This window comes from Dendropsophus ebraccatus, chromosome 9 (genome assembly GCF_027789765.1).
Source record: "Dendropsophus ebraccatus isolate aDenEbr1 chromosome 9, aDenEbr1.pat, whole genome shotgun sequence".
In the NCBI taxonomy this organism is placed as follows: Eukaryota; Metazoa; Chordata; class Amphibia; order Anura; family Hylidae; genus Dendropsophus; species Dendropsophus ebraccatus.
In genome coordinates this window covers 686,356-713,651 of record NC_091462.1, presented here as the reverse complement: position 1 = coordinate 713,651, position 27,296 = coordinate 686,356, and the positions used below count along the sequence as shown (strand labels likewise).

Sequence of the window (27,296 nt, the reverse complement as noted above, 5' to 3'; positions counted from 1 at the left end):
GCCAACAGATACACAGACGGATATGGCTGATACCAACAGATACACAGATGGATAGGGCTGATACCAACAGATACACAGACTGATATGGCTGACACCAACAGATACACAGACGGATATGGCTGACACCAACAGATACACAGACGGATATTGCTGACAGCAACAGATACACAGACGGATATGGCTGACACCAACAGATACACAGACGGATATTGCTGACAGCAACAGATACACAGACGGATATGGCTGACACCAACAGATACACAGACGGATATTGCTGACAGCAACAGATACACAGACGGATATGGCTGACAGCAACAGATACACAGACGGATATGGCTGACACCAACAGATACACAGACGGATATGGCTGACGCCAACAGATACACAGACGGATATGGCTGACGCCAACAGATACACAGACGGATATGGCTGACGCCAACAGATACACAGACGGATATGGCTGACACCAACAGATACACAGACGGATATGGCTGACGCCAACAGATACACAGATGGATATGGCTGACGCCAACAGATACACAGACGGATATGGCTGACGCCAACAGATACACAGATGGATATGGCTGACACCAACAGATACACAGATGGATATGGCTGACACCAACAGATACACAGACTGATATGGCTGACACCAACAGATACACAGACGGATATTGCTGACAGCAACATACACAGACGGATATGGCTGACACCAACAGATACACAGATGGATATGGCTGACACCAACAGATACACAGATGGATATGGCTGACACGAACAGATACACAGACTGATATGGCTGACACCAACAGATACACAGACGGATATTGCTGACAGCAACAGATACACAGATGGATATGGCTGACACCAACAGATACACAGATGGATATGGCTGACACCAACAGATACACAGACTGATATGGCTGACACCAACAGATACACAGACGGATATTGCTGACAGCAACAGATACACAGACGGATATGGCTGACACCAACAGATACACAGACGGATATTGCTGACAGCAACAGATACACAGACGGATATGGCTGACACCAACAGATACACAGACGGATATTGCTGACAGCAACAGATACACAGACGGATATGGCTGACAGCAACAGATACACAGACGGATATGGCTTACGCCAACAGATACACAGACGGATATGGCTGACGCCAACAGATACACAGACGGATATGGCTGATACCAACAGATACACAGACGGATATGGCTGACGCCAACAGATACACAGACGGATATGGCTGATACCAACAGATACACAGACGGATATGGCTGACGCCAACAGATACACAGATGGATATGGCTGACGCCAACAGATGCACAGAGGGATATCGCTGATACCAACAGATACACAGATGGATATGGCTGATACCAACAGATACACAGACGGATATGGCTGACACCAACAGATACACAGACGGATATGGCTGACACCAACAGATACACAGACGGATATGGCTGATACCAACAGATACACAGACGGATATGGCTGACGCCAACAGATACACAGACGGATATGGCTGATACCAACAGATACACAGATGGATAGCGCTGATACCAACAGATACACAGACGGATATGGCTGACACCAACAGATACACAGATGGATATGGCTGATACCAACAGATACACAGACGGATATGGCTGATACCAACAGATACACAGACAGATATGGCTGACGCCAACAGATACACAGACGGATATGGCTGACACCAACAGATACACAGACGGATATGGCTGATACCAACAGATACACAGACAGATATGGCTGAGGCCAACAGATACACAGACGGATATGGCTGACGCCAACAGATACACAGACGGATATGGCTGATACCAACAGATACACAGATGGATAGGGCTGATACCAACAGATACACAGACTGATATGGCTGACACCAACAGATACACAGACGGATATGGCTGACACCAACAGATACACAGACGGATATTGCTGACAGCAACAGATACACAGACGGATATGGCTGACACCAACAGATACACATACGGATATTGCTGACAGCAACAGATACACAGACGGATATGGCTGACACCAACAGATACACAGACGGATATTGCTGACAGCAACAGATACACAGACGGATATGGCTGACAGCAACAGATACACAGACGGATATGGCTGACACCAACAGATACACAGACGGATATGTCTGACACCAACAGATACACAGACGGATATGTCTGACACCAACAGATACACAGACGGATATGGCTGACACCAACAGATACACAGACGGATATGGCTGACACCAACAGATACACAGACTGATATGGCTGAGACCAACAGAGACACAGACGGATAGGGCTGACACCAACAGATACACAGACGGATATGGCTGAGACCAACAGATACACAGACGGATAGGACTGACACCAACAGATACACAGACAGATATGGCTGACACCAACAGATACACAGACGGATATTGCTGACAGCAACAGATACACAGACGGATATGGCTGACGCCAACAGATACACAGACGGATATGGCTGACGCCAACAGATACACAGACGGATAGGACTGACAGCAACTGATACACAGACGGATATGGCTGATACCAACAGATACACAGACGTATATGGCTGACACCAACAGATACACAGACGTATATGGCTGACGCCAACAGATACACAGACTGATACGGCTGACACCAACAGATACACGGACGGATACGGCTGACGCCAACAGATACACAGACGGATATCGCTGATACCAACAGATACACAGATGGATATGGCTGATACCAACAGATACACAGACGGATATGGCTGATACCAACAGATACACAGACGGATATGGCTGACGCCAACAGATACACAGATGGATATGGCTGATACCAACAGATACACAGACTGATATGGCTGACACCAACAGATACACAGACGGATATGGCTGAGACCAACAGATACACAGACTGATATGGCTGAGACCAACAGATACACAGACGGATATGGCTGACACCAACAGATACACAGACTGATATGGCTGACGCCAACAGATACACAGACGGATATGGCTGACGCCAACAGATACACAGACGGATATGGCTGACGCCAACAGATACAGATGGATATGGCTGACACCAACAGATACACAGACTGATATGGCTGACGCCAACAGATACACAGACTGATATGGCTGATGCCAACAGATACACAGACGTATATGGCTGACGCCAACAGATACACAGACTGATATGGCTGATGCCAACAGATACACAGACGGATAGGGCTGACACCAACAGATACACAGACTGATATGGCTGACGCCAACAGATACACAGACTGATATGGCTGACAGCAACATACACAGACGGATATGGCTGACACCAACAGATACACAGATGGATATGGCTGACACCAACAGATACACAGATGGATATGGCTGACACCAACAGATACAAAGATGGATATGGCTGACACCAACAGATACAAAGATGGATATGGCTGACACCAACAGATACAAAGACGGATATGGCTGACGCCAACAGATACACAGACGGATATGGCTGACAGCAACAGATACACAGACGGATATGGCTGACACCAACAGATACACAGATGGATAGGGCTGACGCCAACAGATATACAGACTAATATGGCTGACACCAACAGATACACAGACGGATATGGCTGACACCAACAGATACACAGACGGATATGGCTGACAGCAACAGATACACAGACTGATATGGCTGATGCCAACAGATACACAGACGTATATGGCTGACGCCAACAGATACACAGACTGATATGGCTGATGCCAACAGATACACAGACGGATAGGGCTGACACCAACAGATACACAGACTGATATGGCTGACGCCAACAGATACACAGACTGATATGGCTGACAGCAACATACACAGACGGATATGGCTGACACCAACAGATACACAGATGGATATGGCTGACACCAACAGATACACAGATGGATATGGCTGACACCAACAGATACACAGACTGATATGGCTGACACCAACAGATACAAAGACTGATATGGCTGACGCCAACAGATACACAGATGGATAGGGCTGACGCCAACAGATATACAGACTAATATGGCTGACACCAACAGATACACAGACGGATATGGCTGACACCAACAGATACACAGACGGATATGGCTGACAGCAACAGATACACAGACAGATATGGCTGAGACCAACAGAGACACAGACGGATAGGGCTGACACCAACAGATACACAGATGGATAGGGCTGACGCCAACAGATACACAGATGGATATGGCTGACAGCAACAGATATACAGACTAATATGGCTGACACCAACAGATACACAGACGAATATGGCTGACAGCAACAGATACACAGACGGATATGGCTGACACCAACAGATACACAGATGGATAGGGCTGACGCCAACAGATATACAGACTAATATGGCTGACACCAACAGATACACAGACTAATATGGCTGACGCTGACACATACACAGACGGATAGCGCTGACGCCAGTGGTCGCACAGACTCCTCCCCCCTGTTATTCCAGATTCAGAACATTAGGAAAACTGGGTGATGGCCCTTCTCAAAGCTGTAATGGCGGCTACACCGCTTAAGCATCCAGAAGACTAAGGCTGCATTCACACCTTCTGTGTGCCGCACAGAACACGGACGTGGAATGCCTGTAACGGACTTCTCCCCCCAATCGGGCAGCATCTGTGATAAGATGCTGGGAGCGGGGGAACTGCACAGATGCTGCCGAGCGAGGGGGGGGGGGGGGGGGCGGAGGCCCCTTACAGACATTTCAGTCATCAGATATTTGAGTATAATTGAAAGGTTTTTGAACAAATTGCCGATAACAACATATTTAATAAATAAACACTCAAAATGCAGTAAAACTAAACCAACCCTGGTGATATGTGAGATATTATTCCAGCCGGACGTCACTTCTCTATGATGTCTTCTCGCTGAGGTTCCATCTGCACAGAGGAGCTGCCGATCTCTCATCCAGTGAATTTGTCTGTTTTTGGATGATTTCTACTTCAATTGTTTTGCATGAGGACAGAATCTCCTCCCAGAACTGCTGCTTAGATATAGACTGCCTCCCTCCACCATAGACTGCCTCCCTCCATCATAGACTGCCTCCCTCCACCATAGACTGCCTCCCTCCATCATAGACTGCCTCCCTCCATCATAGACTGCCTCCCTCCATCATAGACTGCCTCCCTCCACCATAGACTGCCTCCCTCCACCATAGACTGCCTCCCTCCATCATAGACTGCTTCCCTCCATCATAGACTGCCTCCCTCCATCATAGACTGCCTCCCTCCACCATAGACTGCCTCCCTCCATCATAGACTGCCTCCCTCCACCATAGACTGCCTCCCTCCATCATAAACTGCTTCCCTCCATCATAGACTGCCTCCCTCCACCATAGACTGCCTCCCTCCACCATAGACTGCTTCCCTCAATCATAGACTGCCTCCCTCCATCATAGACTGCCTCCCTCCACCATAGACCGCCTCCCTCCACCATAGACCGCCTCCCTCCACCATAGACTGCTTCCCTCCATCATAGACTGCTTCCCTCCATCATAGACTGCCTCCCTCCATCATAGACTGCCTCCCTCCATCATAGACTGCCTCCCTCCACCATAGACTGCCTCCCTCCATCATAGACTGCCTCCCTCCATCATAGACTGCCTCCCTCCATCATAGACTGCCTCCCTCCATCATAGACTGCCTCCCTCCACCATAGACTGCCTCCCTCCATCATAGACTGCCTCCCTCCACCATAGACTGCTTTCCTCCATCATAGACTGCTTCCCTCCATCATAGACTGCCTCCCTCCATCATAGACTGCCTCCCTCCACCATAGACTGCCTCCCTCCATCATAGACTGCCTCCCTCCATCATAGACTGCCTCCCTCCATCATAGACTGCTTCCCTCCATCATAGACTGCCTCCCTCCATCATAAACTGCCTCCCTCCACCATAGACTGCCTCCCTCCATCATAAACTGCTTCCCTCCATCATAGACTGCCTCCCTCCACCATAGACTGCCTCCCTCCATCATAGACTGCTTCCCTCCATCATAGACTGCCTCCCTCCATCATAGACTGCCTCCCTCCATCATAGACTGCCTCCCTCCACCATAGACTGCCTCCCTCCATCATAGACTGCCTCCCTCCACCATAGACTGCCTTCCTCTCTCCATCATAGACTGCCTCCCTCCATCATAGACTGCCTCCCTCCATCATAGACTGCCTCCCTCCATCATAGACTGCCTCCCTCCCTCCCTCCATCATAGGCTGCCTCCCTCCACCATAGACTGCCTCCCTCCACCATAGACTGTCTCCCTCCATCATAGACTGCCTCCCTCCACCATAGACTGCCTCCCTCCCTCCTTCATAGACTGCCTTCCTCCACCATAGACTGCCTTCCTTCACCATAGACTGCCTTCCTTCACCATAGACTTTCTCCCTTCACCATAGAGTGCCTCCCTCCATGATAGACTACCCCCCTCCATCATAGACTGCCTCCCTCCATCACAGACTGCCTCCCTCCACCATAAACTGCCTCCCTCCATCATAGACTGCCTTCCTCCATCATAGACCGCCTCCCTCCATCATAGACTGCCTCCCTCCACCATAGACTGCCTCCCTCCATCATAGACTGCTTCCCTCCATCATAGACTGCCTCCCTCCATCATAGACCGCCTCCCTCCATCATAGACTGCCTTCCTCCATCATAGACTGCCTCCCTCCCTCCACCATAGACTGCCTCCCTCCACCATAGACTGCCTTCCTCCATCATAGACTGCCTCCCTCCTTCCACCATAGACTGCCTCCTTCCACCATAGACTGCCTTCCTCCATCATAGACTGCCTCCTTCCATCATAGACTGCCTCCCTTCTTCCACCATAGATTGCCTCCTTCCACCATAGACTGCCTCCCTCCATCATAGACTGCCTCTCTACACCATAGACTGCCTTCCTCCATCATAGACTGCCTCCCTCCTTCCACCATAGACTGCCTTCCTCCACCATAGACTGCCTCCTTCCATCATAGACTGCCTCCCTCCTTCCACCATAGACTGCCTCCTTCCATCATAGACTGCCTCCCTCCTTCCACCATAGACTGCCTCCTTCCATCATAGACTGCCTGCCTCCTTCCACCATAGACGGCCTTCTTCCATCATAGACTGCCTCCCTCCTTCCATCATAGACTGCCTTTGTCCACCATAGACTGCCTTCCTCCATCATAGACTGCCTCCCTCCTTCCACCATAGACTGCCTCCTTCCACCATAGACTGCCTTCCTCCACCATAGACTGCCTCCCTCCTTCCACCATAGACTGCCTCCTTCCACCATAGACTGCCTCCCTCCACCATAGACTGCCTTCCTCCATCATAGACTGCCTCCCTCCTTCCACCATAGACTGCCTCCTTCCACCATAGACTGCCTTCCTCCATCATAGACTGCCTCCTTCCATCATAGACTGCCTTCCTCCATCATAGACTGCCTCCCTCCTTCCACCATAGACTGCCTTCCTCCACCATAGACTGCCTCCTTCCTTCCACCATAGACTGCCTCCCTCCACCATAGACTGCCTTCCTCCATCATAGACTGCCTCCCTTCTTCCACCATAGATTGCCTCCTTCCACCATAGACTGCCTCCCTCCATCATAGACTGCCTCTCTACACCATAGACTGCCTTCCTCCATCATAGACTGCCTCCCTCCTTCCACCATAGACTGCCTTCCTCCACCATAGACTGCCTCCTTCCATCATAGACTGCCTCCCTCCTTCCACCATAGACTGCCTCCTTCCATCATAGACTGCCTCCCTCCTTCCACCATAGACTGCCTCCTTCCATCATAGACTGCCTGCCTCCTTCCACCATAGACTGCCTTCTTCCATCATAGACTGCCTCCCTCCTTCCATCATAGACTGCCTTTGTCCACCATAGACTGCCTTCCTCCATCATAGACTGCCTCCCTCCTTCCACCATAGACTGCCTCCTTCCACCATAGACTGCCTTCCTCCACCATAGACTGCCTCCCTCCTTCCACCATAGACTGCCTCCTTCCACCATAGACTGCCTTCTTCCATCATAGACTGCCTCCCTCCCTCCACCATAGACTGCCTTCTTCCATCATAGACTGCCTCCCTCCCTCCATCATAGCCTGCCTCCTTCTATCATAAAAGAAAAACAAGGGACAGCGCCCGATAACGGGGATGCAGGCGCAGGTCCCACATGATGTCATATCACTCTCGAAAAAAAGGATCCGGGACGCTTCCGAAACGCGTTGGGTATTTTTAAATAAACTTTTATAGTTTTACATTATTCTTTTTTTTTGCCTTTAAAATATTACATAAATATAAAAGAGAAACACATGATCAATAAATACAAACTTATTGAAGTACCCCCAATCCCACCCCCCTTTTACCCTTTTCTTTAACCCTCACCCACCCCGATGAGGGTAGAAAGGAAAGAGGGGGGGGGGGGGGGGAATTATAATATTTCCCATTTCACATAATTTCCCATCTCTGCTTTACTGATTGGATTCTTCATATCTGGTTTTCCACCTTTCCCAGTGCGCTATGCTCGGAGCCTCCGGGGGGGGGGGGGGACAATTTCTTATCAACAACAGTCTAGCGTAATAGAACCATCTTAATACTTTTTTCCCCAATTTTAGTCTCTCCAGAGTCCCCCAATACCACAAGAAACGGAGAGGGTCCCATTGGAAATCCTTCATTAGTCCTTTTCTACACCGGCTCTAACCAATAGTTCTGGATCTGCGGACAGACCCATCGCCTATGCAGAAATCGGACTCCTCGGAGCCGCATCTAGGACATTTCCCATCCCGACATTTCTTCCTCTTACATAGAAAAGTTGGGGTATAATACAACCTAGGATTTATATCAAGTTGTATTGACCGGAGATTGCCCGACCTGGACACCATAGCAACATTTTGATAGATCTTTCTCCATTGTTTTTCACTAATTGGTCCCAGATCTTTAACCCACTTCTTCTTACTATTGTTACTTACTTCTACTGTTCTTTTTATATAGGAATAGATATATGAGACTATTTTCTTTTTAATTGTTCCCCTAAACATTTGCTCAATCCAATCCAGGTCAAACTCCACCTTCTTTAACCATACCGTATTTTCCAACGCATGACCCAACCTAGCATAATGGCACCAATCATTGTCCGCTAACATTCTCCCCTAATCCTGTTCCAGTCTTTGGCCTCTTACATACATATCACCGAACTTTAGAATTCCCTTTCTCACCAAATTATCCAGCCCCCCTAATCCTTGTACCTCCTGAATACTCTCATTCCACCATAGAGGGGTAAGCTCCTATACCGATCTTAGATTGAATGTATCTCCCAAGCTCCAATTGCCGTCCCTACCAGGGGTTGGTTTCCCTTACCTCCTTTCCTCCATACTTCCTTCATACAGGTTAAATAGACCAGCATCTTTCTCTTACCACAACTGCCGGAAGATATTACTTTCATACCCCTCACCAGCCAAAACAGCTGCGAAGACAGGAAGTACGCTTTCAGATCTGGAAAATCCAATCCCCTTTTATTTTGGGAAGAGTAAAGGTCTCCATCTTTATTCGGGCTCTTTTCCTGCCCCAGATTAGAGAGTTGATTGATATCCTTATATCCTGGTACCCAAATCGGAGCTACCAAACCATCCTGTCCATTTTAGAGATGGGAGGTTTTTGGCACACCTTGCCTTTTCTCTCCACCTTCTCTATTATACTTCTCTAATTATTATACTTCATTAAACTCCTCTAGGTCCCTGGATACTTTAATCCCCAAATATCTAAAACTCCTCTTTTATTCCAGAACCTTCAACTGCGGAAAGGATAAATCTAGCCCTCTACCCAAGGGCATTAAAATTGATTTACTCCAATTAATACTTAAAGTGTAGCTGTCATTTCAGGGTCATTTTTAAAAAAAACATTAAATATCAACAGTACAAGTGATTTTAAACTCTGTAATAGGTTTTATAAACCAAAAGAGTTTCCTTCTGTAGTAAAAAAGCAATCTCCCAGCCTCCCCCCTCACTTCAGAAGAAGCAGGATTTCTCTGTCCATTGTGTGGCTATGGAGAGGGGAGGGGCTGAGAGGAGTGAGTGAGCACGGAGCAGTCCTGCACAGTCATGTCACCTCTTCCTGCTCCCTCATCTCCCTTGGCCCCTCCCCCCTTGGCCCCTCCCCCCTTCATAGGCTTACAATGGAGAGAGAAGAGCCCGTCTTCACTGGCTTCTCTGTAATGAAGACGTGTTTGCCTGATAATGCACAGATAAGAAGTCAGGGGGGGAGGCTGGGAGATTGCTTCTTGAGGACAGAAGGAGGCTTTTTTGGCTGATAAAACCTATTACAGAGTTTCTTAAAATCGCTTATACTACTGATTTCTGCAATAAAAAAAACATGACATTTACGTTTTAAACTTGATATAAAACCGACCTCTCCAATCAATTCCATTACTATTGGCACACTCCTTCGGGGATCCTCCAAAAATAACAACACATTGTTGGCGTAGAGTGACACCCTGTCCCCTCCACCCCTCACCCCAAAACCTATTATAGCAGGGTTTGATCTTATCAAATGAGCTAGAGGCTCAATACTAAGGGCGAAAAGTAGAGGGGACACCCCTGCCTGGTGCCCCGGCCTAATGAAAAAAAAATCAATCTCTCCCCATTAACCAATAGAGCTGCTCTTGGATTCCTATATCGCAACTGCACTAACTCTATAAACCTGGGGCCTATACCAAAACGCTTCAATACCTCCTACAAGTATTCCTACTCCACCCTGTTCAAAGGCCTTAGTAGCGTCCAATGACAGGATGGAGTGGGAACACGGGACCCCCACCAATTGCAAGGTCTCCTAATATTATACTTGGCCATTCTGCCTGGTATGAAGCCACATTGATCCTCATGGACCAACCCGGGGATTACTTTCTGCAATCTAGGTGCCAAGAGTTTTGCCAGGATTTTCGCATCCACATTCATCAGCGAAATTGGGCTGTAAGCCTCCATCTCCAGCTTATTTTTATCAGGTTTAAAAATAAGGGATAAAACTGCCTCCTCCATTGAGGCCGGCAATCGCCCAGCCTCAACCGAAGACTTTATCACTTCCAACAGTTTTGGTAAAAGAATATCACAATGCTTCTTATCCAATTCATACGGCAAAGCATCTATTCCTGGTGCTGTGTCCCCTGGGGAGTGGGCCATTATTTAACTCTTCTAGGGCAACTCAGTGCATTTAGGCATGTAGACATGGTCAAGACAATCTCCTGCAGTTCAAACCGAGCATCAGTATGGGGAAGAAAGGTGATTTGAGGCCTTTGAACGTGGCATGGTTGTTGGTGCCAGAAGGGCTGGTCTGAGTATTTCAGAAACTGCTGATCTACTGGGATTTTCACACACATCCATCTCTAGGGTTTACAGAGAATGGTCCGAAAAAGAAAAACCATCCAGTGAGCGGCCGTTCTGTGGGCGGAAATGCCTTGTTGATGCCAGAGGTCAGAGGAGAATGGGCAGACTGGTTCCAGCTGATAGAAAGGCAACAGTGACTCAAATAGCCAACCGTTACAGCCAAGGTAGGCCGAAGAGCATCTCTGAGCGCACAGTACGGCCAATTCTGAGGCAGATGGGCTACAGCAGCAGAAGACCACACCGGGGGCCACTCCGCTCAGCTAAGAACAGGAAACTGAGGCTACAATTTGCACAAACGCATCGAAATTGGACAGTAGAAGATTGGAAAAACGTTGCCTGGTCTGATGAGTCTCGATTTCTGCTGCGACATTCGGATGGTAGGGTCAGAATTTGGCGTCAACAACATGAAAGCATGGATCCATCCTGCCTTGTATCAACGGTTCAGGCTGGTGGTGGTGGTGTCATGGTGTGGGGAATATTTTCTTGGCACTCTTTGGGCCCCTTGGTACCAATTGAGCATGGTTACAACGCCACAGCCTACCTGAGTATTGTTGCTGACCATGTCCATCCCTGTATGACCACAATGGACCCAACATCTGATGGCTACTTTCAGCAGGATAATGCGCCATGTCATAAAGCTAGAATCATCTCAGACTGGTTTCTTGAACATGACAATGAGGTCACTGTACTCCAATGGCCTCCACAGTCACCAGATCTCAATCCAATAGAGCATCTTTGGGATGTGGTGGAACGGGAGATTGGCATCATGGATGTGCAGCCGACAAATCTGCGGCAACTGTGTGATGTCATCATGTCACTATGGACCAAAATCTCTGAGGAAGCTTCCAGCACCTTGTTGTATCTAGGCCACCAAGAATTGAGGCAGTTCTGAAGGCAAAAGGGGGTCCAACCCGTTACTAGCATGGTGTACCTAATAAAGTGGCCGCTGAGAGTGTATATATATATATATATATATATATATATATATACCCCAGCATACCATTATATATATGTAGACCAGCATACCATTATAAATATATATATATATATATATATACACCCCAGCATACTATTTTATATATGTATACACCCCAGCATACCATTATATTTATATATATATATATATATATATATATATATATATATATATATACACCCCAGCTCGCCCCGCTCGCCCCATCACCTGCCCCTCTGCCCCATCATCTGGCAAGACTGCCCTCCGGCCATCCGTAGCTCCACCACGGACCGCCCATAGCTCCGTCCCCGTACCGCCGGACCTTCGCCTTGTAATGGAGGTTACCAAGCTTTCTCAGAATCCTGTATGTCAATATAATGGAGGTCATCCAGCTCTCCCTGCATCCTGTATGTCAGTGTAATGGAGGTCACCCAGCTCTCCCAGTATCCTGTATTTCAGTATAATGGAGGTCACCCAGCTCTCCCAGTATCCTATATGTCAGTGTAATGGAGGTCACCAAGCTTTCCCAGCATCCTGTATGTCAATATAATGGAGGTCATCCAGCTCTCCCAGCATCCTGTATGTCAGTGTAATGGAGGTCACCAAGCTTTCCCAGCATCCTGTATGTCAATATAATAGAGGTCATCCAGCTCTCCCAGCATCCTGTATGTCAGTGTAATGGAGGTCACCCAGCTCTCCCAGTATCCTGTATGTCAGTGTATAATGGAGGTCACACAGCTCTCCCAGCATCCTGTATGTCAGTGTAATGGATGTCACCCAGCTCTCCCAGTATCCTGTATGTCAGTATAATGGAGGTCACCCAGCTCTCCCAGTATCCTGTATGTCAGTGTAATGGAGGTCACCCAGCTCTTCCAGTATCCTGTATGTCAGTATAATGGAGGTCACCCAGCTCTCCCAGTATCCTGTATGTCAGTGTGTAATGCAGGTCACACAGCTTTCCCAGTATCCTGTATGTCAGTATAATGGAGGTCACCCAGCTCTCCCAGTATCCTGTATGTCAGTGTGTAATGGAGGTCACACAGCTTTCCCAGTATCCTGTATGTCAGTATAATGGAGGTCACACAGCTCTCCCAGTATCCTGTATGTTAGTGTAATGGAGGTCACCCAGCTTTCCCAGCATCCTGTATGTCAGTATAATGGAGGTCACACCTTGCAGACTTTACTGCACGAAGCAGCTGAATTACTACAGTTTAGGAGCCTATAGGAGGGAAAAGGGTAGGAAGTTGCTGGATAAGTGCGGAGCCTGAGATGTCTGTCTGGCAGGTTCTGAGGAGACGAATTGTAGCTGTAAGAAATCATCATGGTGGTTCGGGCGAGATGAAGAGGAAAAGGAAAATGGCGCCTCAGATCAAAGAGAACGTCACCTGTGAGTCCCTGTTTGATGATTTTGTATTCGGTTGATCATTATCTCTTAGGTGTGCAACACCGATCTATGCCATAATACACACACTGCTTCTTCCTAATAACCCGAACCCTGATAAAAGCCCCCCTTCCTTCTCCAGGGCCGAATTGAGTATCAATATTTGCCCTGTTGCCAAAATGATCTAGAAACTGCCCTGTATATATATATATATATATATATATATATATATATATACACGCCAGCATACCATTATATATATAAATATATATATATATATATTTCCCTTACGTCCTAAGCAGCAGCACATAATGGGGAAGATTCTATCTTCCTGCAATGATAGGACAGATGGTAACAAGCAATAAAGAGTTAATTGCCCCGCCTATAAGGCCCTATGCTGACCCAGCCTCCTTGTGTTTTATTCTGTCCTTCTGTAGGACAGGTGGTAGGAGGAGAGCAGGCTCAGGCCTATGTGTGTCCTGTAGGACAGGTGGTAGGAGGAGAGCAGGCTCGGGCCTATGTGTGTCCTGTAGGACAGGTGGTAGGAGGAGAGCAGGCTTAGGCCTATGTGTGTCCTGTAAGACAGGTGGTAGGAGGAGAGCAGGCTCAGGCCTATGTGTGTCCTGTAGGACCGGTGGTAGGAGGAGAGCAGGCTCAGGCCTATGTGTGTCCTTCTGTAGGACAGGTGGTAGGAGGATAGGAGCAGGCTCAGGCCTATGTGTGTCCTGTAGGACAGGTGGTATGAGGAGAGCAGGCTCAGGCCTATGTGTGTCCTGTAGGACAGGTGGTAGGAGGAGAGCAGGCTCAGGCCTATGTGTGTCCTGTGGGACAGGTGGTAGGAGAGCAGGCTCAGGCCTATGTGTGTCCTGTGGGACAGGTGGTAGGAGAGCAGGCTCAGGCCTATGTGTGTCCTTCTGTAGGACAGGTGGTAGGAGGAGAGCAGGCTTAGGCCTATGTGTGTCCTGTAGGACAGGTGGTAGGAGAGCAGGCTCAGGCCTATGTGTGTCCTTCTGTAGGACAGGTGGTAGGAGGAGAGCAGGCTTAGGCCTATGTGTGTCCTGTAGGACAGGTGGTATGAGGAGAGCAGGCTCAGGCCTATGTGTGTCCTGTGGGACAGGTGGTAGGAGAGCAGGCTCAGGCCTATGTGTGTCCTTCTGTAGGACAGGTGGTAGGAGGTGAGCAGGCTCAGGCCTATGTGTGTCCTGTAGGACAGGTGGTAGGAGGAGAGCAGGCTCAGGCCTATGTGTGTCCTGTAGGACAGGTGGTAGGAGGAGAGCAGGCTTAGGCCTATGTGTGTCCTGTAGGACAGGTGGTAGGAGAGCAGGCTCGGGCCTATGTGTGTCCTGTAGGACAGGTGGTAGGATAGGAGCAGGCTCAGGCCTATGTGTGTCCTGTAGGACAGGTGGCAGGAGGAGAGCAGGCTCAGGCCTATGTGTGTCCTTCTGTAGGACAGGTGGTAGGAGGAGAGCAGGCTCAGGCCTATGTGTGTCCTTCTGTAGGACAGGTGGTAGGAGGAGAGCAGGCTCAGGCCTATGTGTGTCCTTCTGTAGGACAGGTGGTAGGAGGAGAGCAGGCTCAGGCCTATGTGTGTCCTTCTGTAGGACAGGTGGTAGGAGGAGAGCAGGCTCAGGCCTATGTGTGTCCTGTAGGACAGGTGGTAGGAGAGCAGGCTCGGGCCTATGTGTGTCCTGTAGGACAGGTGGTAGGAGGAGATCAGGCTCAGGCCTATGTGTGTCCTTCTGTAGGACAGGTGGTAGGAGGAGAGCAGGCTCAGGCCTATGTGTGTCCTTCTGTAGGACAGGTGGTAGGAGGAGAGCAGGCTCAGGCCTATGTGTGTCCTGTAGGACAGGTGGTAGGAGAGCAGGCTCGGGCCTATGTGTGTCCTGTAGGACAGGTGGTAGGAGGAGAGCAGGCTCAGGCCTATGTGTGTCCTGTAGGACAGGTGGTGGGGGAGAGCAGGCTCAGGCCTATGTGTGTCCTGTAGGACAGGTGGTAGGAGGAGAGCAGGCTCAGGCCTATGTGTGTCCTTCTGTAGGACAGGTGGTAGGAGGAGAGCAGGCTCAGGCCTATGTGTGTCCTGTAGGACAGGTGGTAGGAGAGCAGGCTCGGGCCTATGTGTGTCCTGTAGGACAGGTGGTAGGAGGAGAGCAGGCTCAGGCCTATGTGTGTCCTGTAGGACAGGTGGTGGGGGAGAGCAGGCTCAGGCCTATGTGTGTCCTGTAGGACAGGTGGTGGGGGAGAGCAGGCTCAGGCCTATGTGTGTCCTTCTGTAGGACAGGTGGTATCATAGCGCTGCTCAGTCAGGACGCCGCTTCCTGGTGTCTGTCCTCGCTCTTCAGAGAGGTAAGTCCTAGTCATCCGGCCTCTTCTGTGAGGAGCTGTATGGTGCCTGTGCGGGCTCTCTGCCTGGAAGCCTGACCTGTATGGCAGGAGGCCTGTGTGCAGGCTAATGGATAGAAATTTCATGAGAGTTATAATAGTTTCAATAGCAAATAATGGTGATCTAAAGCGCTGTAACTGGTACGGGGGTGTTATATTCCAGAACAATATATATATATATATGTATATACGTACTACGAAAGAAGGGACCAGCAAAGTTTAATGGATGCTTGGTATATAAATGTGGTATTGTCTTGATAGCGGTAATATCGGATATACTGATATTGCACGTAGCAATGCACAATTGTACTGGTAGGTTTAATGTTGTGGCAGTGTCCTACCTGTTATTCACCATGTTCTCCTTCTATGGTGATCTTGCTGTAGAGTCCATCTTGTAAAGTGTAGAAAGGAAAGTTCTTGCTATCGGGGTTGGGAGCGAGCCCCGGCCGGCGGCTCTGCTGCTACCTAACACCCGGCGCGGTGGAGTGAGTGCAAAGGAGTCCACGTTTGAGTGACGTCACTGTAGTGGATACGGAGGCCGATGTGTGGCAAAAAGACATAGTTTATAATTTATTTATTTTTATTTTTTTGCCTGTGCGAGCTCTGTGAGACAGTTCTGCTATGTGATCATGCGGTCTGGGTCCTGCTATGTAATAATACAGTGACAGCTATGGATCTGCTATGTGTGAATGCTGCCTTAGATAAGAGCTGTTAGTTGTGCGGTCACTGAGCTGTTTGTGCACCTGGTGGCTGATTTCTTGCACTAGTTGCTGGTTGTGTATTGGTTGCACCTGGTATCTTTCTTACACTCGCACTGCTTTTTCTTGTTGCATTGAAGCTATGAAACTGCATTGTGTGTACACAACCCTAGATTTGCTAGGTGTGTATTGGTGACACCTGATGCGTGATTCATTACACCTGAGTGTGATTCCTGGCTCTAGTACTGCGATTGAAGGATGCAGTGAAGCTGTGAGACTGCAGTGTGTGAACACAAGCCTACAGTTGCTATTTTTTATTACACCTGATGTTTCATTCAGTACTGCTATTGAATGAGGCAGTAAAGTTATGAAACTTCGTTGTGTGAACACAACCCTAGGATTGCTAGTGGTGTATTGATTGCACCTTAGGGTACAAACACACGCAGCAGATACGCAGCAGATTTGATACTGTGTTCAGTTATTTAGATCTAATCTGCTGCAGTAAATACGCAGTGTATATGCCGTGTGTGTTTGTACCCTTACATGTCATCTATAGCTCTGCTTTTGTATGATGCAGTGAAGTTATGAGACTGCATTGTATGAACACAACCCTAAAGTTCCTGGTTGTGTATTACGCATCTGGGGTCTTTTCTAGCACGGTTACTGATATTTAATGTTGCATTGAAGCTATGAAACAGCATTGTGTGTACACACGCCTAGAGTTGCTACACGTATAATACTGATATTTGTATAGTAAAACTTAGATATTGCAGGGTATGATCACAACTTCAGAGTTTCTAGTTGTGTACCGAGTACACCTGGTGTCTGTATTACATTAGTAATATTATATACTGAGTACACCTGGTGTCTGTATTACATTAGTACTGCTATTATATACTGAGTATACCTGGTGTCTGTATTACATTAGTAATATTATATACTGAGTACACCTGGTGTCTGTATTACATTAGTACTATTATATACTGAGTACACCTGGTGTCTGTATTACATTAGTAATATTATATACTGAGTATACCTGGTGTCTGTATTACATTAGTAATATTATATACTGAGTACACCTGGTGTCTGTATTACATTAGTACTGCTATTATATACTGAGTACACCTGGTGTCTGTATTACATTAGTACTGCTATTATATACTGAGTACACCTGGTGTCTGTATTACATTAGTAATATTATATACTGAGTACACCTGGTGTCTGTATTACATTAGTAATATTATATACTGAGTACACCTGGTGTCTGTATTACATTAGTACTGCTATTATATACTGAGTATACCTGGTGTCTGTATTACATTAGTAATATTATATACTGAGTACACCTGGTGTCTGTATTACATTAGTACTGCTATTATATACTGAGTACACCTGGTGTCTGTATTACATTAGTAATATTATATACCGAGTACACCTGGTGTCTGTATTACATTAGTACTGCTATTATATACTGAGTACACCTGGTGTCTGTATTACATTAGTACTATTATATACTGAGTACACCAGGTGTCTGTATTACATTAGTAATATTATATACTGAGTACACCTGGTGTCTGTATTACATTAGTAATATTATATACTGAGTACACCTGGTGTCTGTATTACATTAGTACTATTATATACTGAGTACACCTGGTGTCTGTATTACATTAGTACTGCTATTATATACTGAGTACACCTGGTGTCTGTATTACATTAGTAATATTATATACCGAGTACACCTGGTGTCTGTATTACATTAGTACTGCTATTATATACTGAGTACACCTGGTGTCTGTATTACATTAGTACTATTATATACTGAGTACACCTGGTGTCAGTATTACATTAGTAATATTATATACTGAGTACACCTGGTGTCTGTATTACATTAGTAATATTATATACTGAGTACACCTGGTGTCTGTATTACATTAGTACTGCTATTATATACTGAGTACACCTGGTGTCTGTATTACATTAGTACTATTATATACTGAGTACACCTGGTGTCAGTATTACATTAGTAATATTATATACTGAGTACACCTGGTGTCTGTATTACATTAGTAATATTATATACTGAGTACACCTGGTGTCTGTGTTACATTAGTACTATTATATACTGAGTACACCTGGTGTCTGTATTACATTAGTAATATTATATACTGAGTACACCTGGTGTCTGTATTACATTAGTAATATTATATACTGAGTACACCTGGTGTCTGTATTACATTAGTACTGCTATTATATACTGAGTACACCTGGTGTCTGTATTACATTAGTACTGCTATTATATACTGAGTACACCTGGTGTCTGTATTACATTAGTAATATTATATACTGAGTACACCTGGTGTCTGTATTACATTAGTAATATTATATACTGAGTACACCTGGTGTCTGTATTACATTAGTAATATTATATACTGAGTACACCTGGTGTCTGTATTACATTAGTACTATTATATACTGAGTACACCTGGTGTCTGTATTACATTAGTACTGCTATTATATACTGAGTACACCTGGTGTCTGTATTACATTAGTACTATTATATACTGAGTACACCTGGTGTCAGTATTACATTAGTAATATTATATACTGAGTACACCTGGTGTCTGTATTACATTAGTAATATTATATACTGAGTACACCTGGTGTCTGTATTACATTAGTACTGCTATTATATACTGAGTACACCTGGTGTCTGTATTACATTAGTACTATTATATACTGAGTACACCTGGTGTCTGTATTACATTAGTAATATTATATACTGAGTACACCTGGTGTCTGTGTTACATTAGTACTATTATATACTGAGTACACCTGGTGTCTGTATTACATTAGTAATATTATATACTGAGTACACCTGGTGTCTGTATTACATTAGTAATATTATATACTGAGTACACCTGGTGTCTGTATTACATTAGTACTGCTATTATATACTGAGTACACCTGGTGTCTGTATTACATTAGTACTGCTATTATATACTGAGTACACCTGGTGTCTGTATTACATTAGTAATATTATATACTGAGTACACCTGGTGTCTGTATTACATTAGTAATATTATATACTGAGTACACCTGGTGTCTGTATTACATTAGTACTATTATATACTGAGTACACCTGGTGTCAGTATTACATTAGTAATATTATATACCGAGTACACCTGGTGTCTGTATTACATTAGTACTATTATATACTGAGTATACCTGGTGTCTGTATTACATTAGTAATATTATATACTGAGTACACCTGGTGTCTGTATTACATTAGTACTATTATATACTGAGTACACCTGGTGTCTGTATTACATTAGTACTGCTATTATATACTGAGTACACCTGGTGTCTGTATTACATTAGTACTATTATATACTGAGTACACCTGGTGTCTGTATTACATTAGTACTATTATATACTGAGTACACCTGGTGTCTGTATTACATTAGTACTGCTATTATATACTGAGTACACCTGGTGTCTGTATTACATTAGTACTGCTATTATATACTGAGTACACCTGGTGTCTGTATTACATTAGTACTATTATATACTGAGTACACCTGGTGTCTGTATTACATTAGTACTGCTATTATATACTGAGTACACCTGGTGTCTGTATTACATTAGTACTATTATATACTGAGTACACCTGGTGTCTGTATTACATTAGTACTATTATATACTGAGTATACCTGGTGTCTGTATTACATTAGTACTATTATATACTGAGTATACCTGGTGTCTGTATTACATTAGTACTATTATATACTGAGTATACCTGGTGTCTGTATTACATTAGTACTATTATATACTGAGTACACCTGGTGTCTGTATTACATTAGTACTATTATATACTGAGTATACCTGGTGTCTGTATTACATTAGTACTATTATATACTGAGTACACCTGGTGTCTGTATTACATTAGTAATATTATATACTGAGTACACCTGGTGTCTGTATTACATTAGTAATATTATATACTGAGTACACCTGGTGTCTGTATTACATTAGTACTATTATATACTGAGTACACCTGGTGTCTGTATTACATTAGTAATATTATATACTGAGTACACCTGGTGTCTGTATTACATTAGTACTGCTATTATATACTGAGTACACCTGGTGTCTGTATTACATTAGTAATATTATATACTGAGTACACCTGGTGTCTGTATTACATTAGTACTATTATATACTGAGTACACCTGGTGTCTGTATTACATTAGTAATATTATATACTGAGTACACCTGGTGTCTGTATTACATTAGTACTGCTATTATATACTGAGTACACCTGGTGTCTGTATTACATTAGTAATATTATATACTGAGTACACCTGGTGTCTGTATTACATTAGTAATATTATATACTGAGTACACCTGGTGTCTGTGTTACATTAGTAATATTATATACTGAGTACACCTGGTGTCTGTATTACATTAGTACTGCTATTATATACTGAGTACACCTGGTGTCTGTATTACATTAGTAATATTATATACTGAGTACACCTGGTGTCTGTATTACATTAGTACTATTATATACTGAGTACACCTGGTGTCTGTATTACATTAGTAATATTATATACTGAGTACACCTGGTGTCTGTATTACATTAGTAATGTTATATACTGAGTACACCTGGTGTCTGTATTACATTAGTAATATTATATACTGAGTACACCTGGTGTCTGTATTACATTAGTACTATTATATACTGAGTACACCTGGTGTCTGTATTACATTAGTAATATTATATACTGAGTACACCTGGTGTCTGTATTACATTAGTAATGTTATATACTGAGTACACCTGGTGTCTGTATTACATTAGTAATATTATATACTGAGTACACCTGGTGTCTGTATTACATTAGTACTGCTATTATATACTGAGTACACCTGGTGTCTGTATTACATTAGTAATATTATATACTGAGTACACCTGGTGTCTGTATTACATTAGTACTATTATATACTGAGTACACCTGGTGTCTGTATTACATTAGTAATATTATATACTGAGTACACCTGGTGTCTGTATTACATTAGTACTGCTATTATATACTGAGTACACCTGGTGTCTGTATTACATTAGTAATATTATATACTGAGTACACCTGGTGTCTGTATTACATTAGTAATATTATATACTGAGTACACCTGGTGTCTGTATTACATTAGTAATATTATATACTGAGTACACCTGGTGTCTGTATTACATTAGTAATGTTATATACTGAGTACACCTGGTGTCTGTATTACATTAGTAATATTATATACTGAGTACACCTGGTGTCTGTATTACATTAGTAATATTATATACTGAGTACACCTGGTGTCTGTATTACATTAGTACTATTATATACTGAGTACACCTGGTGTCTGTATTACATTAGTACTGCTATTATATACTGAGTACACCTGGTGTCTGTATTACATTAGTAATATTATATACTGAGTACACCTGGTGTCTGTATTACATTAGTACTATTATATACTGAGTACACCTGGTGTCTGTATTACATTAGTACTATTATATACTGAGTACACCTGGTGTCTGTATTACATTAGTAATATTATATACTGAGTACACCTGGTGTCTGTATTACATTAGTAATATTATATACTGAGTACACCTGGTGTCTGTATTACATTAGTAATATTATATACTGAGTATACCTGGTGTCTGTATTACATTAGTTCTGCTATTGAAACAATGATCCATTGAAACAATGAGGCTGCATGGTGTGAACACAGCCTTAGAATTGCTAGTTGTGTATCAGCTGCTCTGAGGGATCTGGTTTTCTTGCACTACACAGCAGTCTGTTGCCTCTTTACCTGGCGCAGGTTTATTATCATTTTATCTCACTTAATGCAGGAATCTAATGTCCAAAGTCTCGGGGTGAGGAAACCTATGGGAAAGCTCAGTCACTTATGTGTGTATCCTGCAAGAGTCCACATCCAGATGGCAGTGGGATTCAGTTCTGTTTGTAGATTGTATCTTCATTGTAACCCATTACAGAAGATGCTATAGTGCTTACTTCTGAGTATGTGCCCCTCCACAGTTGGCTGCCCGGTCCGTGGCCCCTCCACAGTTGGCTGCCTGCTCCGTGGCCCCTCCACAATTGGCTGCCTGGTCTGTGGCCCCTCCACACTTGGAGAGGAGCATTAGACTTTGCCAGAGATGGATGTTCTTTCTAATAAAACTCTGTGTACCATGAGAATCCACCTGAATGGATTGGGGACACTGAGGAAGGACTCTTCCTTACAGAAAGGTACAATCTCTGCCCCAGTTTGAAAAGGAGAAGGAAATCCTCCCTTGTTCCCCATTCTATAGAAGTTTCCAGCATGGAAGGTACTGGAAGAAATGATGGATCCGTCACTAAAAGGGATCGTCCATCTCAGAGGTCTTGTGGATGGGGACAAAGAAGCTTGTGACTAAAGCTCCTCTGGCAGCAATAGTTGGTTTACCTTATGATGCCATATTCTCGTCAGTTTCCGATCCAAAGAAGGTAAGTTGTTGGTGAACGTCCATAGATCTACAGTTCTAAGCAAAGAAGGTTCCATAGGGAGAACATACGCTCTGTGCTCCCCCTCCTAAAGGAGACTAACCATGCTAGATGTGAGAGACACATATCTACATGTACCTGGCTACAGAGAAGACTGCATACACCTGCATGTACCTGGCTACAGAGAAGACTGCATACACCTGCATGTACCTGGCTACAGAGAAGACTGCATGTACCTGGCTACAGAGAAGACTGCATACACCTGCATGTACCTGGCTACAGAGAAGACTGCATATACCTGCATGTACCTGGCTACAGAGAAGACTGCATATACCTGCATGTACCTGGCTACAGAGAAGACTGCATACACCTGGCTACAGAGAAGACTGCATACACCTGGCTACAGAGAAGACTGCATACACCTGGCTACAGAGAAGACTGCATACACCTGGCTACAGAGAAGACTGCATACACCTGGCTACAGAGAAGACTGCATACACCTGGCTACAGAGAAGACTGCATACACCTGCATGTACCTGGCTACAGAGAAGACTGCATACACCTGCCTGTACCTGGCTACAGAGAAGACTGCATACACCTGCCTGTACCTGGCTACAGAGAAGACTGCATACACCTGCATGTACCTGGCTACAGAGAAGACTGCATACACCTGCATGTACCTGGCTACAGAGAAGACTGCATATTCCTTTCTGAAATCCCCTCCGCTCCCTTTACACTCACTAAGGTTACCTGCCGGGCCTGGTATATACATATATCTATCCTAAGATAAGAAGGGAAGTAGATGGGACACTCTTCTATGTTATGTCGGCTGTAGTCACCATCTGGAGGGAATCCAAGATCACCATTGTCTCCTTCCGGCACAAGTGATTGTTAATTGTCAAAAACTTACACCACTATATTTTCACCTACCCGTAACCATTACTAGGATACAGGGTCAGGATTCCTAGAACTCCCCAATTGGTGTCCCTTCACCCAATGATGATTGTCAGGTCTCATGACGTCTGCAAGCAACAAATTGAATAGGCAGGTTGGCATATGTATCCCCTTGCAGCAGATGCTGTCAGTATGGGACCAAAGAATAAACAGCCTACATTGGGTTATGGTTTATACCCACAGATACAAGGGCCTCAACATTTTCTTCAGTCAGTGGCAGACGAATCTCTCCCTCAAAGTGGGTGGAGGCAACCACCCATCCATCTAACACAGGGTGAGACAGGCGAAGAAGACTTTGTTCCTAACAGAAGTGGCTGTCATCCAACATGTGAGAGATGAGAGCGGTAAATGAGCTCCAGTCCACTTCAGCACATCAGTCTATGGGGAAGCTATCGGAGTAAGTAACACATCTACAGTGGTGCATATCCATCTATATTGAAGCTATCGGAGTAAGTAACACATCTACAGTGGTGCATATCCATCTATATTGAAGCTATCGGAGTAAGTAACACATCTACAGTGGTGCATATCCATCTATGGGGAAGCTATCGGAGTAAGTAACACATCTACAGTGGTGCATATCCATCTATGGGGAAGCTATCGGAGTAAGTAACACATCTACAGTGGTGCATATCCATCTATGGGGAAGCTATCGGAGTAAGTAACACATCTACAGTGGTGCATATCCATCTATGGGGAAGCTATCGGAGTAAGTAACACATCTACAGTGGTGCATATCCATCTATGGGGAAGCTATCGGAATAAGTAACACATCTACAGTGGTGCATATCCATCTATATTGAAGCTATCGGAGTAAGTAACACATCTACAGTGGTGCATATCCATCTATGGGGAAGCTATCGGAGTAAGTAACACATCTACAGTGGTGCATATCCATCTATGGGGAAGCTATCGGAGTAAGTAACACATCTACAGTGGTGCATATCCATCTATGGGGAAGCTATCGGAGTAAGTAACACATCTACAGTGGTGCATATCCATCTATGGGGAAGCTATCGGAGTAAGTAACACATCTACAGTGGTGCATATCCATCTATGGGGAAGCTATCGGAATAAGTAACACATCTACAGTGGTGCATATCCATCTATGGGGAAGCTATCGGAGTAAGTAACACATCTACAGTGGTGCATATCCATCTATGGGGAAGCTATCGGAGTAAGTAACACATCTACAGTGGTGCATATCCATCTATGGGGAAGCTATCGGAGTAAGTAACACATCTACAGTGGTGCATATCCATCTATATTGAAGCTATCGGAGTAAGTAACACATCTACAGTGGTGCATATCCATCTATGGGGAAGCTATTGGAGTAAGTAACCCATCTACAGTGGTGCATATCCATCTATGGGGAAGCTATCGGAGTAAGTAACCCATCTATAGTGGTGCATATCCATCTATGGGGAAGCTATCGGAGTAAGTAACACATCTACAGTGGTGCATATCCATCTATGGGGAAGCTATCGGAGTAACACATCTACAGTGCTGCATATCCATCTATGGGGAAGCTATCGGAGTAAGTAACACATCTACAGTGCTGCATATCCATCTATGGGGAAGCTATCGGAGTAAGTAACACATCTACAGTGGTGTATATATATCTATGGGGAAGCTATCGGAGTAAGTAACCCATCTACAGTGCTGCATATCCATCTATGGGGAAGCTATCGGAGTAAGTAACACATCTACAGTGGTGTATATATATCTATGGGGAAGCTATCGGAGTAAGATCCAGAACACATCTACAGTGGTGCATATCCATCTATGGGGAAGCTACAGGAGTAAGTAACACATCTACAGTGGTGCATATCCATCTATGGGGAAGCTATCGGAGTAAGTAACACATCTACAGTGCTGCATATCCATCGTCAGAGCTGCATGCGATCAGTAACATTACTCTTAAAAGCAGAAGCTGTTTTGCATGGACCAAGAGATCTATCCAGCAACCAGGGAAGTCACAATACCTTAATGTAAAAGGCTAAAGCCATGATATCACCCTGACAGAAGAATGGTCTCTGGACCAGGAGATGTTCTAGTGAATCACCAGATATTACAGCGACCCATTGGTCCCATGGCCATTTCGGGTAAGACCAGGATGTGTGGTTTTAACTCCTAAAAACTACTGTGGACAACAATCAGTAGAAGTCTTGTAAGAAGACAATACAGGATCAAGTCTCATTAATCCTGATAGCCACAGATTGGCCCAGGAGGTCATTGTGGTAGTTGTTGTCCTCTCCTGATGAATATGTCCAAAGGGCCATTTTGGAGACTTCCCCAGATTCCTCACCTACTGCCCCATGAGGACGGATTATGTCAGGCCAATCACCAGAGATTATGGCGACCCTTACGTGGATCTAATGGCCATTTCGGATAACGCCAGAATACATGGTTTTTACTCCCTAAAACTGCTAGGGACGACAACCCGTAGTGGTCTTGTAAGGACAAGACAGAATCCTGCCTCATTACTCCTATAGCTCAGGAAGGCATGGCTGTTCTCTCCTGATACAGGTGTCCAAGAGGCCATTTTGGAGACTTCCCCAGAATCCTCACTGTCACAGAAGGGCAGATTGTGTCGGGGTCTGGACCACCTATGATTGACGGCCTGAAGATTGACAGGCCTGATGAGCTGAGGCTTTTTAGAATTGGTGGTAAACATGATTCTGCTATTAACCCCTTAACGACATCGGGCGTACCTATACGCCCCCGCAGGGTGGGCTTTAACGCAAACGGGCGTATAGGTACGCCCGATGTTTCCCCGATCGCTGTGTGTTCACACACAGCGGTCGGGGAAGATGGCCTGCTATTAATCATAGCAGGCCATCTTAGCTTCACGGCACGGGGGGTGGTTAACACCCCCCGTGCTTACGATCGCCGCTATAGGCTGATCAATTCAGATCAGCCA

At 45.1% G+C, this 27,296-nt stretch overlaps 1 protein-coding gene across 1 annotated transcript in view; it reads left to right on the top strand.

Moving 5' to 3' along the window:
• The window catches only part of PLCD4 (phospholipase C delta 4), a 204,425-nt gene that overhangs the window by 38,554 nt on the left and 138,575 nt on the right, over positions 1 to 27,296 (top strand). The gene's annotated exons all lie outside the window — the stretch shown is intronic.